We start from the raw sequence: 18,399 nt of genomic DNA on the forward strand, positions 1-18,399 counted from the left end.
CGGCCTGATAGCGCACGTTAAAACCCACAATAAATACATAAATAATTAAAAACCCCTAATACACGCACTACACGTGCAGCAGGCACACCCAAACTGCAGGCTGCCAAACAACTGCACCCTCACTCCACACACAAATCAAAGCACCTCCAAGGACCCGACCCAAATCACCCTCAGGTACCACCCCAAAGCATGTGATACAATGCCATTCCAATTCCCACAGACCCATCAATAACCCTCGCCCTCCTTTACTCCACCACAGGGTCCGATCCAAACGACGAGCCACAGGACACCCCTACCAGCACACCTGCAAAGAGGGCCAAGACCAACGGCCAGAGACCCTCCACCTCAGCTGCACGCATCAAGACACGGCAGCAGCACAAATCAGGTGGTAGCACAGAGGAGGGAACATCAACAGGCACCCCAGCAGCCAGCATGGCCACAACACCACCACCACAGGTCCCCCCAATGGATGCCACAGAAGGCACTGCCTCTGGTGGCAGCAGCACCATAGGTGACACCCCATTGATGGCAGCATGCTCGGACACAGAAGACGGGGATGTCGAGGTCAGATCCATCCATGACCTGTCCCAATCCCCCTGTCTGTCCCATCCCGTACAACATGAGGATACCACGCAGGGGCAGCCACAAGACGACGACTGGCCATCCCCCCCAAGCCCTGTGGCAAGGCAACATGAGGACAACAGCCCCTCTGTGACACCCCCGCAAATGGGCATGGCCCAGCAGAGGCAACAGTCCCTCGACAAGTTAATCGTCCAACAGCAGCAAATGGCCACACTCCTCAAGGACCATGCCGATGAATGTGGGGGCACCAAGGCAGACATAGAAACATCAACAGAGACACTTAGGGCAGAAATGGAGAGATGTACAGAGACGCTAAGGGCACAAATTGAGAGTAGCACCGAGAGCCTGAGAGTCCAAATGGAGAGAAGCACCGAGAGCCTGAGGGGGGAACAGCATGCGACGTCCAAAGACGTATGTGCCGAACTTGCCGCAGTGCGCCGTGTGCTCACTGAGCTCTCGCAAACCCTTAGGGACATGCATGGACGTGAGCAGGCAGACACATCATCCGTTGCAAGTTCCGTCCAGGGCAGCCCCCAACGTAGATCAGGGAGGAACCTGCGCTCCACAGGCAGGGGTGCCCTGATACCCGCAGAGGGGGCTTGCAATAGCGACAGGCCACTGACAATGAGCATCTTTGGACACTGGTGTTCGGGTGGGAGGTAGGGGGGTGGAGGGGGTGTGTTGGGCTCACTTGGGTGGCGGGTCGATAGGGTGTTCAACATGATATCACATATGCCATAAAAAGTGCACGATCACCCAATGAGATGTGTGGACATTGATCTTTGTGTACTAGGCCATCATAGGCGTACAGTCCATATTGTGCATGTCCCAGACACACGCAGTGCCACGAGTCCCGTGTCCATGTATCAGCCCCCAGGCGTGAGTGCTAGAAGCATACATCAATGAGATGCTGACGGATGTCACGGCCCTCCGGTGCCTCGCAGACTCCTTGAGGTGCTGCCACATCCCCACCCTCATCATGACCATCATCCGGTGCTTGCAGTTCAGCGTCAGGGGGCATGGGCACATTTCTACGTACGCACATGTTGTGGAGCATGACACATGCCATGACCATCTTTGCAACCTTCTCATGGCGGTACAGGAGTGCCCCGCCAGACCTGCTGAGGCAGCGGAAACGAGTCTTCAGGAGGCCGAATGCCTGTTCTATGACTACACGGGTACGTGAGTGGGCATGGTTGTAGTCCTCCTCATGCAGGTCCCGTGGGTTCCGGACTGGTGTGAGGAGCCATCTCTTCAGTGGATATCCAGCATCACCTGTATGTGGACGATAAACGTAGGATGTGGAATGCCATTGATACGTACGCACACCCCCCCCCCTTCCTGCCAGTACATTGCCAAATCACATACCCCACATCATCATGCATGAGATGAGACTCACCGAGTAGCCAGGATCTGTACCCTGCGTGTCGCTCCATGTAGCGTGGTATGGTAGAGTTCCTCAAGACCATGGAATCATGGGTTGATCCAGGGAATCGGGCACAACAATGCGTAATGATCCTGTTGGAGTCACACACCATTTGTACATTCAGGGAATGAAATTGTTTTCGGTTGCGGTACTGGGCCTCCATGGCATGTGGGACGACCAATTCAACATGGGTGCAGTCGATGGCACCAATGCAACCCGGTATGCCGGCAAGTGCATGGAATCCCACTTTTGTGTTCGTAATTTCCTGCTCCGAGCGTGGTAGGGAGATGTAGTCGTCTGCGTGCTGCAGGAGGGCATCGAGCACTTGGAATAGTGTCCGTGAAAACAGTGGCTGTGATATGCCATGCAACTGTCCGACTGTGTGCTGGTAGGTGCCTGTGGCCAGGAAGTGGAGTACAGACACCACCTTCAGTAGGGGTGGGATTGCGGTTGGGCTATCTATCATGCTGACTAGGTCAGCCTGTGTCATGTCCACAATGGCGGCTATGGTGTCCCGGTCCAGACGGTAGAGGGTGTGGATCTGCTCATCAGTGAGGTTGAACGGATGTGCTCGGAGGCGTGGGATTGCGGGCTGCCTGCGTGGTGGTAGTGGCTGTGCTGCTGGGCCTTGCTGGCCCTGCCTTGGCCTCCTCCTCCTCCTGCGTCTCCTCCGTGCGGCTGGTTGTAGTTGTTGTTCGTCTTCTTCTTGGAGTCGGAGCACTTGCAGTGCTATCAGGTCCCCCAGGGCCAACATCGCGAGTCCTGCCGGTAGCATTTCGCTGTGGTTGTGGGAGGAGACTGGCTGTGCAATTTATGTGTTTTCAGGCTGTATGGCCTCCACCTGTGGTGATTGATTCCACCTGTGCAAACGGCTCTCCCCTTTGGCCGAGCACGTCCCGCGCACTACGCTGCAATTCGGGTAATGGTATCTTGCTATTGCAATCATGTATTTGTACCCGATGGGCGTGTAAGATTGGTTGATATGTTCATTCTGCTGTGGTCCCATTGTTTCCCATACTATCTGTGCAGTCGCGAACGGACTTGTGAAGGGTCAGTGGAACGTAGTACTCGAGTAACGGTGGGCCCTCATGCATCACTGTACCGAGTTGCAACGACGGCCGGGGCGTCCCATTTGTGGGTGAAGGCAGTTGCCATTTTCACACACAGCCGCACTCGATGGAATAATTAGTGATTTCAAACGGCCACAGATGCCTTTTCGACGTGATGTTGCAAATGAGGAATTCGAAGGGCGGCGCTTTCGGTTTCCAGCTAGCGGCGAGGAGATGCCCACAGGTCTGACTGCAAATGTAACGTTCTATTGTTCTATGTCCTTGAGACAGGGCCCATGGCGAGGGAGCAATGATTGATATGAATAGTTTGGGATGCGCAATAGCTACGTGGGCGATGAGGCCGGCCATTCCCAAATACATGTTACTTCACAACACTGGATTTACGGGCTGGGGCACTGTGGATGTAGCAGGCTGCATTACGCACAGACTCAATGGACGTTTCTAATGTCATGTGAGTAATAATTCAGGCGTTTTGATCCCGGGATGAGGGAATGATGAATGGATGCATAGGCAGGTGATTTGGTGCAGAGTTTGCCATGTACAGGGCTTCTTGGGATCTATCCGCCTCCCCTACGCTATGTGATGCAGGGCTGCCATAGTGGGACCATCGTCTATCTGGCCTTGTTGAGCCCTCCCTGTCTCGACGCGCCCTCAGACACTTGTGTCCATGCACGTTAACATTCCCATCTGATGGATTCTGTTTTGGCAGACGCATGCACAGGTACACTCGTTCGTGATGGTGTTTACACCTAGGTATAGATGGTTATGAGTCGCAAGTGGCTTTGGGGTGTTGATGATCCTTTGGAGTGGGCTGGCATGCATATGGCTGTGGATTTCGTGTGCTCATTGAAGTGAGTTGTTCGAATGTAGTTCTGATGGCCATTCTGTTCTTGTTCTTTTCTTTTGGTTGACAGGTATCTCCTCCCCTTTTGCCACTGCCATCTGTATGCCACTCCTGCAGATGGATTTTACTCCCGACACCTGCTGCTTCGTGTTAATCGGTGGAGCAGCATTACGATCTTATGGGACGATCGCCAGTGGCCCACATGCCCTTACGCAGTACTGGTGGCTCGGAGCAACATTTCGGCCTTTCAGCTGGACTAGTGCCTCCCCATTGGGACGGCCCTGCGGTTGTGTGCGCTTCCTTTTTGCCTTTTCGTACGTGATTGTGGCTCTGTGTACCATGATGGGACAGGGCGTCACACAAGTAGTGGCTGGTCTTTTCTTGCGGATGCAGCCCACAATGGTGAAATGTGTTTTGGAGTTCATGGCCTGATGGCTGTATGGGCTTGGTGATTTTGTTGTGCATTAAATTTCTATTCTGATTTGGGCCGTGTAGCGTTTTTCTTTGCAAGTGATGTGGCATGTGCCTATATGTGGGGCGATGTATTGTGAGGAGATCTGCATTGGGTTCCTGCTTCGGGGTTTAGTTGCGTGGTACTGTGCTGGGCGCGTTTGCCTACTGAGCCCGTGAGGTCAGGGATGGGGGCTGCCTATATGACAGTTTGGATGTTGTCATGCTCAGGGGCGGGGGATTGGGTTTTGTGTGACAGATGGCGGTCAGCCAGGTGGACTGGTGGAATGTTGTTATTTTCGGAATGTTGCTGGTCACAGGTGCCTGTGTTTGCGTGCGTTTCGGGGGGGGGGACTGTGGTCATGTCCATTGGGATGGCTTCTGTATTCTTGCCATCTGTGCCCTGCAGCTCCCATTGGCCCCTGTTGTGTTTCTTTTGTTCGTTGGCATGCATGGGTGCTTTGTACATTTCAATGGTTGCATTGTGACTTCATTGCACCTACAGGGAGTTGTACTTTGTGGGCAGGGAGCGGTGTACAGGCACTCAGTGGGGCCGTTTACGGTTGATTCGCGATGCCGGACTTCTCGCCATGGCGGAATGGTCCATTCCGCCATGCCTGATGGCGTTAGGTACATGTCCGCTAGGGTCGGAATTGGCGTACCGTTGCACCATGGTGGTGTTTGCGGTTTGGCATGGCGCGCGCGCGCGTGCTTAGTGCAGTTAGCGTTGGCGTTCACTACGGTGTCGCTAATGGCTTCGTACTTTGCGGTGACGGGTCATAGTCGCACCGAGCGCTATTCGATGGCGGTATTGCATTTCCGCCATCGTTTTTCCCTTTCCGCCAGGGTCGTAATGAGGGCCATAGTCATGGTCAGATCAATGGTGCATTCAGTGACCAAACCGGACATTAAGGTGGTACCATCAACTGTATTGACCACCTCGGGATGTTCTTTCTGGATGACAGGGATTTTCCACTGATGCAAATATTGGGTGTCAATATAGTTCCCGGTGGCACCCGAGTCTAAATCTGCATGAACAAGCCATGGGTCTCTGGAACGATAGGCCAACGAGGTCTGCAATACAAAAGGAGCAGAACAACAGGAACCCTGAATAGAACTGCTCGGCAACGGGGCTCCCTCTATTGCCGAGCTCTGCCCGCCTTCTGAGATTGCTTGGGACATTGCCTTAACAAATGCTCAGAAGACCCGCAATAAAAGCACAGATTGTTTTTTCTTCATAGCTCCCTTTCCTCAGAGGACAAAGGACCCCGTACTGCCCCGATTTGCATAGGTTCTTCGCAACCTGGAACCGGTATCTGGCTTAAAGCTGTAAGCGGTACAGGACCGCGTTTCTCCCCCTTTCTTTCATCTCTACAAGCATCAATTTGCAAAATCAGGTCCAGTAGTTCAGGGAACGTGGATGGAACCACAGGTACGGTAGCCAGCACATCCTTCAGAGTATCAAACAGACCTTTATTTATTTTTTTTTTATTTAATTTGGTTGGTTGAGAAAATCAACCTTTCAAATTTACAAAAGATAAAACATTTCAACCCAATTCAGCATTAGTATATAAAATACAATTCATTTTACACATAATACAAGCATCAACATCAACAGTTAAAACAATTGTAAATCACGTTAAGTAACTCAAAAATTGCATTATTTGAGATAAATATAGCCAAGCAATAGGTGTGACAAGTATGACCTAGTTGTGTTTTATAATTTAGCAAGATGTTTGAGGAAAAATCGTGTCCAAAAAATTGACAATTGTGATTTTTATAGCTAGGCTAGGTGAGGAAAATAATCGAGGCCAGATGACAACTACAGGAAAGTTATTCAAATCATCAAAGAAATTACCAAAAAGAAGTGTTCGTAAGGGAGTGAGGTAAGAGCAATGAACAAAACAGGTTTCTCTTTGGTTTGATATCCTGCAGAAGCGACAAATATTTTCATCTTGTGTAATTAATTTCCTTCTAGCTAGAACATCTAAAGTTGGCCATAGATTTAATCGAAAACAAAGTAATTTATTACGGAAGGTGGATGAGGGAAATTTTAGTAGATAGTCCGCAGTACTCCTATAAGGCTTGTGGCCGAATGTTCTGCGATCAAAGTCCTTATATCGCAAACAATTAGATTGATTGCTACACCAATCATATTGCAGAATTTTGATTTTGGTGCGATATAAAGAATATATATAGAATAGGGCAGCCTTCTTTTCGTCAGGCCACCCTGTCTCAGCTACCAACTGGTTGAACTTGGCTAAATAACTCAACAAGGAGGCATCCCGTTGCTGCAGGGACAATAACTCAAGTCCGTGGTCTGTGTCTTGTACCTGGTATCAATGCATCGCTGTCATGAAGGTTACTTCCTTGCTCTAGTAACGGGTTAGCCCAAACGTCAGCAGTTCCACTCAGATAAGACAATTCAAAAGCCGCCTTAGTTGTGGAATCCGGGAATGAAGAAGGACGGCACAAGAAATGCAACCGACACTGGTTGATAAATGTTCTGTATGTCTTAGGGTCGCCATGAAAGCGCTCCAGTGGAGCCAATGGGAACTGAACCGCGAGTACCCCAGGAGCGTTCTCCTGCCTGGCAGAAACCCCTGAGGAAGCAGGAGGAGCAGGAATGTTGCTTGAAGCACCTGCCCCAGCAGGCTACATGTCAGCACGTATCTCAAGGATATTGCGTTGAGTGGTCTCATGCGCTGCCGTAACATCTGCCCTTAAATCAGCCACCAATTGGGCAAGTGCGGTTATGGGGTCACTAGCAGCGTCCATGGTATGGCTTCTGAATATGTCAGCAACGGCTTGATATTCTTGCCAAGGGAGCACAGGTAACTCTTGGCAGTTGAACCCGTCGTGTAGCCGACAAGTTCTTTCTGCCAATACACCCTTCAGAGGAATTTGGAAAATACCCCCTGAAGTATCTATTAACCAAAAGATGGATGGATGCCACCGGAACCGCCAACCTGCAAAGGAAGTGACAATTAGCCACAGCAAACGAGAGAACAATCCAATCTAAGAAGACAATACAAGGTAATACCTGCAAAGGTTAGCAAGAAGCAGTAAGAACCGTGAGACGTCTAACCTACAAGAATATCAACAAATTAGAAACTATTCCTGGATCTATTGAAGTACTGAATGTAAATAATGGAACGCTCTAACCATCTGTGTTTTTCTTGCAGGGTCATGAAGAAGGATAATCGGCGATCCAAGGAAGGTCCAGAAAACCCTACGACCCGCCGGCACAAGGACCCCTGAACAACAGAATCCCAGAGTCCAAAAAGAGTTCCTTGATCCACCTACCCACCGCCGGCACGAGGACGCCTAAGGAGCAGCGCAAAGCATCTCTAGTACAGCACTCTGAGAGGGAGCGAAGTCTGCGGTACGCACTGTACAATAAGGAAGAATCCGGGAGAAGCAGCAGCAGGTTGGTGAGTCTTCCGAGGTCAAACCAGCAGAGGTTACGAAGTCAGAATCACAAAGGCAAGCAGGTCGATAAACAGTCCGAGCTCAAGACAGCAGAGGATCCTAAAACAAAATCACAAGGCAAGCAGGTCGATAACGGTTGGAGGTCAAAACAGGTAAGCAGTTACAAAACAAGAGGGCAATCCGAAGGAAATCCAAATAACAAGCCGAGGTCACAAGAATAACAAGAAATCCAAGATACGAAAGCAAGGCAAAGTGAATACAAATTCAGAAGCGAAGCACCAAGTTCGAACGGTCCATTAGTACTCCATGGACCCATCACGTGATTCACCTGAACTGGGTTCAACGTGCAAAGACACGTGATCCCAACCAACAACGCAGAGCATCCATGTTGCCATGGAAAACACCAGCGCTTTTGGAATGACTGAAAACGTATCTTATGACTAGGAGTCTGCCTACCATAGGAAGGTGCTTTATTTACCTGATGGTTAGGGCGGATATTAGTGGAAACAAGAGATGTAACATGTCTCGGTGTCTGGCACCGGACTCCGGAACGGTTCGAATCCCGGACCACTTTACGTTTCCTGACAGGGTACACCTTTACAGGGTCAAACCATGGCATTTTTGCCGCAATTGTTTTTTTGCCGGTGACATTTTTGCCATGATTTTATTACCTGATACCGTAATGAGGCTATAGAAGAAGTTGAGTGGCTTTCACTCCAGAGAGATACACATTTAGGTGCTAACAAAATATTCTTGATTGAACATACAGTCCTTCATCACAATTGTTTTCAGTTTAATTAACATTTCTATCACCAAATATCAGGTAGCACCATGGGAGTGCTCATGTCTTCAACTTATGATAATGAACTTATGTATGATTTACAGTTTACAGTTTACTTTGTCATTAATAACTCAGAATTACCTCCTTTTCTTATTAAATGGGTTTCTTATATTGATGATGTGTTTCGGATCTGGTGTGGAACAAAAACATTTTTTTAAGTTATGTTATCTTATGGAGGGGTTTATAAAGCACGTCGTATTACCCGAAGGTGTCATGGTGCTTTTGAGGTAGCTTGTCAGTATATAAGCATTAGCAGCTTCTACTCATCACTTTTTACAATGGTTTGTAATCAACATTCATGAAAGGATTTCACTATTGAACTATATGATGAGGTATTATATTTTCTTGATTTTCTAAATAGAAAAAATGCTACATTAATTACTAATATCTAAAAACCACCAACCAACTCTAACAATGTGCAATATGTCTTGAATGTTCATCCCTCAATAATTATTTTCAGTGTACAATACAGTAAGATGTTAAGAGTGAAAAGAATTGTCTCAGAAAAGAACATGGCGTCAGAAAGGATTTTAGAAATGCCATAGAGAGGATTTTAGAAATGCCATAGAGATTTGATGAACAAGGCTATAGTTAGTCTAGTGAAGCAAAATTAGCAAAAAAAGATAGGCCTGAATTACTACAGGCGAACACAAACAAGAAGGACCCAGAGCTATTGCATATAACTACCTATTCCAGCCACAACTCAAAATTGCATAACATTATTACAAAAAATTGAAAGTATTCAAATTTTGGCCAATTTTACACAGACTGTTTCCAAAACCTCTAACAAAGACCTTCAGAAAAGTAAATCTGTCAGGAATGTGCTAGTTAGAGCAGATGTCAGACAATGTCAAGATATTTACAGGGCACACAAAAAAGTCACCTTTCTGTGTCTTAGTTGTGAATTATATAGAAACATTATCAAGGATAATTTTATTTTACACCCACATACAGGCAAACAAGTGTGGATTAAAGATTACAATATGTGTGACTCAACAAATGTTATATTTGTAATTAAATGCTATGTGGCCTGTACTGTGTAGGAAAAGTGACCAGAAACATGACGACTTACTGGACATAGCATAAGTCTAACATCAGAACAGGTCTTCAGAAATCACCATTAGCTAGACATCTTGGAGGAGCTAAACATGCTTTTCCAAAGATGATATTTGTGATATTATAAACAATTAAAGTACACTTAAGAGGTGGTTAATTTGGACTGACTACTTCTCCAAATTGAAGCTTACTGGATTGACAAATTAAATACAGTTAACTGAAAATGACTCAAGTAGAATTACATTGTTTTTTGGAGAGTGGATTCTTACATTGAAATAAATTTGTTTAGATTAGAACTATAGTGATATGATGTACAATATAATTACATACATGTACCAAGATATAAACTATCAGGCATAAAATATTTTAATTTATTGGCTTGCTTGTACCCATTAAATTACAAAATGGTTTATTACTGTGGCTATTCCATTCACGTGTACTTAACCAATTGGTATAATATGGACTATCTGTATAAATGTACTAAAGCAATGCCATCTAGCATAAATTATCTATATTTATTTGTATTACATTATAGCTATGCTATTGTAAACATTTAAACCACGTTAGTTTACAATGTAGTGGCCATGTACAGATAAATGTTTTACACTGATTACAACCATAGATTTGTCTAATATAATAAAATGCAATCTTGGGGCTGAACGATATACTGAGGCTGGATGAGAAGATTATTTTGGTATTGCTTTTGCTGCAGAGTGTGGGATGACAAAAGTGGTCTGCGTTGGATGCACTTGGAGTTGGGAGTCCGTCTTACCTGGTTGTTTGGGTTGGAGGTGGTAACGCTTTACCTGAACTGACCTGCTTTACTACTTAAGGCCACTCGCCACACGGAGCGCCGCGCGGAGAAGTAGCACGACAAAAGTGGTCAGCAGGGGCTGCGGTGAGCCAGTGATTACCTAGCAATTTGACTTTTCTTTGTAGAGGTTGCTGGAGTTTTGTCAGACTTGAGTAAAGTTGTCTGAACAGAAAGAAGTAATTATTTGGTGAGAGATGCTGTGTTTGAACATTTGAAAAGATTAAATCCAGACCACTGTAGCGCAGCGACTTTAAAATTTGTAAAGTCACTGAACACAGAGTTTTAAAAAACCAGACAGTGAGTAAACAGCCTTTCGTAATCATCTCATATTTTCACTAGCTGAAATTTGGAGGGTGTGTTGTAATTGAAATGGCTTGTAAATTGACGTACTCGCTTTGTAATTATTGCAGCTCCCTTAAGTGCAAATAGAGACATGCAGAACAATGCACATGGGGGAGCTGCATTTAGCTTCACCAGGTGGATTAGATTAAACAAAACCTGACCCTCTTATTACAGAGCACCGAAAAGATACTGAAAATGAAAAATGGGGGACATTTATAACCCTGTGCTGCCTCTTCTTGGAAATTCTGCAGCTACAGAATTTTGTTCTGGATATATTGGCAGTGAAAGTCCTCCGTTTGGGAAAATAATTAAGAATTGGTTGGAAATGGTTTGTGAGCTGCGGGCAAATTTGGGAGAGACTGAGGAGCCTTGTTTGCCCAAAGCACAAAAGGTGAAAGAAAAATCTATTCATTTGGTTTCTGCCTCAATGACACCGATAGCCGGGCAAAGAATTACAGACATTTTTCAAGAATGAATATAAGTATGGGCATCAGACCCAAAGTTTTAAATCATGATTTAATTATGGTCGAAGATTCGAATATTATTGATCATAGCTTCCTGGAAACAGCAGGTAATACTGGCTGTCTGAAGCCAAATACAAACACAGAGGGGGGTAGCTGTTGGGAAATGGTTTGTTGGAGAATTGTATCTCTCCCATCCACGCCACTGCTTGTGTTGATATCCCGACAATGCTCCCTGAACTACTTTTGAGAAGTTATGTATCACCTGGCCAAAATAACAGAAAGTGACAGAGTGCCCTAATACATCACACCATAAGAGAAGCTGATGATAGGATTAAACTAACATTCCCCTCTATCTCACCGATAAATTCAGTTCGTAGCGCGGTTGACAAATTATATGACAATGTTAGAGATGAGCTTAAAGCACACAGTCTAATACTAAGTGACCTCAATCTGAAAGTGGAGCTGATGGATAAATTGGTAAACCCTATGGAATTACCTGCCCAAAGCGCAGCTGTTGAAATTGGTCCTCCGCATGTAGTTAATAGAGCGGATGGAAAAGTTCATACACTTCTTATTCCTCAAGAGCATATTCCTGAGACACAAATATTTAATGCCGTAAGGAGACCTTTGGTTGAGACCAAATATAAGGAATACCAATCTAAAGAATACTCAGGTTGTGCAGATCCAACTATTCCACGCCCTAGTGCACTAAGAGTAGGAAGGAATTTGAAGAGGTGAGCAGAAAAGAAATGTGGAAAGGATAAGAACATAGGAGGCATTCTAGGAAATTCCTGCGCATGCTGCACGTGTCTGAGGCCGCAGCGTTTGTGTGGAAGAAAAAAGTAACATATTCTCTGATTATTTCACAACCAAAGTGGATTTCAGTGGGTACAAGTGCTAGTCATATTCCCTCTTTCTACCCTATTGTTGAGGAGGATGTATCACCTGAGATGGAGGAGTGCATTGTGACTAAGTGTGACTTTAGTACTCAAACAATGGTATTGAATCAGTGGCATAATGGGGATCCCCACAGCCTGCATGATGTGGGGGCCCGCCACCACATGTCCTGGAGGGTGTGGGGGGGCAGCGGGTCCCTTGAACTTCAAAAATAAATATTTTCTTTATGAAGTCCTCTGGCGTCATAAGGAAATTATTTCCGTTATGAGACCGAAGCAGAAATATTTTCTTTATGAAGGCTGACTGATATCAAAAATGTACTATTTCTTTCTGATTTTGTAGGCCTCCATGTCATGGGGTGGGGGAGAGCCCCATGAATTCTAAAATAAATAGTGTCTTTTTGAAGTCACTCTGCCTTCATAAAGAAATTATTTCCATTATGGTTTGGTCCATTAATACAAATAATGTCTTTATGAAGGCAGAATGACTTCAAAAAGAAACTATTTTGTTTTGAAGTTATAGGGCTTCCCCCTCACCCCATGATGTGGAAGCCTCCAGCTCCTCTGGCATGACAAGCGTGCCTGCTGCAGGGAGCTGGAGGCCTCATTCCCAGCACTAACAGATAAAAAAAGAAAATGTATTTTGTTTAAATGTTTGTGTGTGCATGTAAGTGTGTGTGTGTATATATATGTATACAATCTCATGTGTCAAAAGACAGTAAATGATATCCCGGATGAACCTCCACTTGTAACGATATATAGGGAGAATAACATAGGGAATCCCCCCACTTAAGAGAGCCCACAGTATTCCTTTACTTCATGATCCAAATACACCCTACTTATGACTCTTACAGAGACCTGTGGATCCGTCCCTCTGTGCCAACAATGAGCCAAGAACCAGACTGGTGTACAGATAGAATTATATTTATTTAAAGTATAGGTTCAATAAATCTTGCACTAATCAGTTACACACACATCCTTCTCTGTGTCATCAAAAGTGGTTGAAGTGTACGAAAATAAGTAGTGGAACTATGTTCCCTGCAAGCCTGTTCCCGTTCCCCACAAACCCCATCACCACACCCACGCCTGACCACACGCAATCCAAACCTCCAAACACATGCACCCGCTGTTTAAGGGAACGTTCAGTGTAGTGCACTGAAAGTGAAAGTTCCAACTTCTTCCCACACTGTTATTTTAAAACAAAACGGTTCCGGAGCTGTTTCGTTCACTTCGACCACTGGTCCTCAAGCAAAACTCCAACACATAAACTACTTTCTCCTTTTTGTTTCAGTTACATGGAACACAGGATGCATAAACAGTTGAAAACTCTTGTCCCACTATCCCCTTTGGTATCACAATGAAATAATAATAACACAGCACATTACTAGAGCATAAACATTAACATTTCTTGATGAAGGTTAGTTTTAAAACACAGGCACAATTTCGTTTTGCAAATAAATTGCACCTTACATCCACAATGCTTGATACATGCAGTTTCTCTGTATACTCACAAATGCTTGAAGTGTTGAAAACACAGATTTTTAAAGATGCGTGTGGCAAATAGCACCCAGTTTCCTTGTCAACCAAAAGCAGTACTAACTCCTTCTGCTCTCAGGGCCACTTACACACTCTCAGGAGAGAGTAGGTATTATTCAATGGAAATGGCACTAATTTTACTTTTCAAAGCACCTCTCCCCTAGCGCTGAAAACCCGGGTATCAGTTACATGCAGCACCCCTGTGTTCAAAAGCCAGGTCTAGGGAGTGCGGACAGTGTTTACATTTAGTTTTTGGGCCAAAACCCCTTTGTTAAATGTAACGTTGAAAGAGTGGTGACAGTTGAGATTTTCATTTTGTTTAAATCCAATGTTTAAGGAGTTGTGACTATTTGGATTTTCATTTAGGGACAAGGATACCTTTTGTTTAAAAGTAAGTTTTGGGAAGGGATGTCAGTTGGGAATTTCGTTTTATGGGCAAGGACCTTTTTGTTTTGAAGACAGGTTTGGGAATGGTGACAATTACAAATTTCGTTTTTTTTGTCCAGGACACCCCAATAACTTTAGGTGACTATAACATTATTCTGCTAGGGGAGAAGGTGGACGTTTCAAACTCTTCCAAGCTCTCCCTTGTGTCAATCTATTTGGGAGTTAATTAAATTAATATACAGTGAAATATGTAAGGGTCTACACAATTGGTTCTATGTCACGGGAGGATAGCTCAGGGGCAACGCGCTCGCCTTGGAAGCCAGACGAAGCTGAGTATCACAGGTTTGATCGCTGTGTCCACACTTAGAAACCTCTGGGTATTAAGTGCATTATAAATAACCTATCATATCATATGTCTTTTTTTTTTATTTGTTAATTTTAAATCAAGGCAGGTTGATATTTACAAAACATTGTAAGCAACAATTATTTAGGCATGTTGATCCCCAGTAGTCGTTTTATCGATGGACGTTTTACCAAAGAAAATCCATCAAAAGAACTCAACATTTTTGTGTTATTTTGGGGATCCCCAAACACCCCATTTCCCAATGTTATTAACCCGACCTTGACCCTCTGCCCATCCCTTCTAGCTGCTTACCCACCCCATATATATTTCGATGATGTTTTTTCGATGGAATTATTTTGGTAAAATGTCCATCAAAAGAAATACTGTCAGCAAAAGGACATTGTACCACACAATTTAACTCCCACCCACTATGAAGGGAAGATATTAAGGCAGGCAGATCCCCCACACATTTAATTTCAAATGGAGCAATTCTACTTACATTGGACCTCTGTTTTGGGGTCGATCAGGAAGGACAGCCAGGCTTTTCTGTGAACCCACAGGGTCTGGTCTGGTCAGTTCAGTCGGCTGTTGGCTTACTCAGTTTCTCTCTCCCAGGCAAAGTTTAAGTCCTCTCAATGGTAAGGCCTCTCCACCCAAGATGGTTTTATGCAGCTGTCTAAGGATACCCCCAGTGACAGTTCTCCTTCAAGATGTTTGGAAGCTCTCCTTCCCCAAGATAGTTTTTAGGCAGGATCTCCCCAGTTCTGTCCTCTGTTAATCTGCAAGGGCTTTTCACTCTGTAAGCCACAACCCCGAAGTCCTGAGATCAGGAGTTACTTATTAGTTCTGAATTTTCATTGGACATTCATTTGCTTCTCCTCCCCAAGGTCCAACACCTCTCTGCCGTGATAGGCCCTTGGAGTTCTAAAGTAGATCTGATACCAGGGATGAATCCACCCCCCATAGTTGTCATTTAAACTTCAGATTTCTCACCCAAAATGTCCAAACATGGCAACAATTTTTAATTTCCATTTACCTGAAACAATATATTTATTTCTAAACTCAGCAAATTATGGCGGACCGTAAGTGATGACTCTCATGTTTCCCCCATGTTGCATGAACATGATAGCAGTGATTATCATCAAACATTACCACCGGTTATGTGATACACTTAGTCACCCTTGTCCCAAGTTTCAGCTTTTTCCCACTTTCTGCTGAAATCACTTTTTAGCTTGGTACCAGAGTTCTCTATGATTTTTATGCAAATTACCCCTGCAGAACCACCTTGAAATTAGCTTTAAAATAACAGCAGTCCCAAGTCGGTAAGTATAGCCATTCACGAATTATGAAATAAAATAACATTTCCAATATAACTCTATGGCCACATGATTAACATGTAGAATATCTATTTTCACATCATAGTCCCCATTTCTTGTGTTTCATTTCCTTGAAAACACGTGATTGAGAGTTTGTTGGGCTGCAATGTTGACATAGTCTGCTATTAATCCATTAGCTCGACTCTATCCAGGACTAATGGCCATTGTTAGTCCTGCTTAAAGAGACAAAGCCCTTCCAATCCTTTGATCCTTTCTCAAGAGTTCTGCATAGCAACAGACTCAGGAATCGAAACTCAAAGCCATCCATTTCCTGGGCCCACCAAAGCCTTTCTCATTTCACCTGAAAAAAGAAATTGCCAGTTCACTGTGTGACATGTATGTTGCATGAGAATCCTATTATTCATTTTAATACATTGTGTCTTGCCGTCACATACCAACTTGTTTCCCTGATATATTTATTTTAGCATGGGACCATTTTTCTTCATGTCTTAATTTAACTGCAAACGCACATGTAAGGCCTTTACATGGAGTCATTTTCCGGGCTGGTGAATGCCACATTTCCCATGGAGAATGAGCCTTTCATTTTACTGTGGCAGATACAAGTTAAATGCTGGTGTTGTCTCTCAGCCAACACAGTGATGTGCCTTTTCCATGTTATAATGTTCTGTGTGTCAACTGCAGAAATCCCTGAATTTCGATTTGCTAGGCTTATTTAGCAGTATGTAAGTTTTAAGGCAGGCTTTTCATTCACCAGTGTTCATAGCCATAAGAACTTTCGTTTTGCAGTAAGGTCTAGCCTGGCCTTGCAGTTATATTTGTTGGGGCGGTGATTAAACCCCACAGAACACAAGCTTGAAAGATGCGGCCTAATATTCTATCTGACAGAAGCTACAACCTCTAACAGGCCTTAATTCAAAATGTCAGAGCTCTTGCTAATGTGGCCGACAGCCCTTATGTTGCCAAAACATCAACATCTATCCTACTTAATGTGTACTCTATGCGGCATTTCAGCCACCCTTTCACCAAATACCAAAGCAACACATTCTGAGTTCTCTTAAATACAAACAAAGCACAACTTAATTCACCAATACTAAATGTAATAAACAATATTGTTGCTGCTCCTTTCACCATGTGATGCTCTCTAAAGTATGTTAAAGCTAACTACAATTAGCACTACAAATAGCACATGAGTAGGAATGCTACAGCAAATGGTGAAAATGCTAATAATAAATGACCAGCTCTCCTTGCTAATAAATGTGCGTAGTCTGAACCTCCCTCCACATTTGGGACACTACACTTGCATCCCAACATTTGTGCTGTGATTATTTTTCTTAACCTTGGAAATATTACTGGTTGTGTTACTTGGTCGACACTCTGGCACAACTATACAGTCATATCTTTGTTCACAATTATGAAGCCCAAAACTAAAGAATGTGATGCAGACCTTCGAATGAACATGTTACCAATTTATTGTCAATAAATTTGATTAAATCTAGATCAGTGATGGTTATCACATGTAATTATGGAATAAGATGTAAAAATCTGAAGAATTGTGTTTAATTCTTCAAAGAGGAGCCTCCTCCTAATAAAACGTGTTTGTTAACATCATATAGGTCCATTACTGAAGTTTATTTATTTTGTTTGTACCTATTTCAATCTTGCACAGCTGAATTCCTTCATCTTTTAATTTAATTGCAGTAGATTCCGTTCAGTGGCAACCTCCCTCTGTTCTGATTGTTCTTCCTCATTTAATGTTGCATTTGATGAAGTTAATGTCAGATTATTGTCAGACATTTTTCCGTCTAGGGCTTCACTTAGCTCAACATTTTGTGACATCTCTAGATTGCTTGATCTAGTGATTGGGGTTTATTCCCAGGCTCCTTTATTTGGGCCCCCCTGAGTCTAAGATCTTTAACTTAAGATCACCCCTTTGCTTGATTTTTACTTTGCCCACTTACTTAACTAGTGGCAGAGCCAGGGGGGCAAAGAGGGCCACTGCCCTCCGGGCTTCACCCTGGTACCTGGTGTGCCCCCCACCTTGGCTGCTGCTGGGCTGCTAGGCAGTGGGCTGCTTCTATTTTCATTCAATGCGACCAAAGGCATGCACACACAGTCACAGCAGCTGCAGACCCTGGCACCGGGCCAGCATGTGCTACTGTGCATTATTGAATATTAAATACATTAAGAGGAATCAATGTGCACTCATGTCCCGGGCCGACCGGCGGGGCAGGCAGCAGCCAGCAACTCGCTTGCCCTGGGGGTGCTGTTGTTGTTGTTGGCGATTGGCAAGGGCACTCACAAGTGCACTATGCCTGCAGTGCAGGCCACACACACACACACAGGCAAACACGTGAGCATGACGTGACCTTGGCAGCAGTGGTGCCGGCCCCCTGATTGAAGTTCCCTTCAGTTTAGTAAGTTACTTTAAAGTTACAGTTCCTGTTGACTTCAGGCTTCCATTAGTCTCCAATTATATCCAATGCATTCACGCATGGCACTGCTCCCCCACCCCTTTTTCCTGTGTGATCCCACGCCTGCCATTGCAAAATGGGACATCATGTAGGCGACGACAGAGAGTG

This window comes from Ambystoma mexicanum, chromosome 14 (genome assembly GCF_040938575.1).
Source record: "Ambystoma mexicanum isolate Mex_15411 chromosome 14, UKY_AmexF1_1, whole genome shotgun sequence".
Lineage (NCBI taxonomy): Eukaryota > Metazoa > Chordata > Amphibia > Caudata > Ambystomatidae > Ambystoma > Ambystoma mexicanum.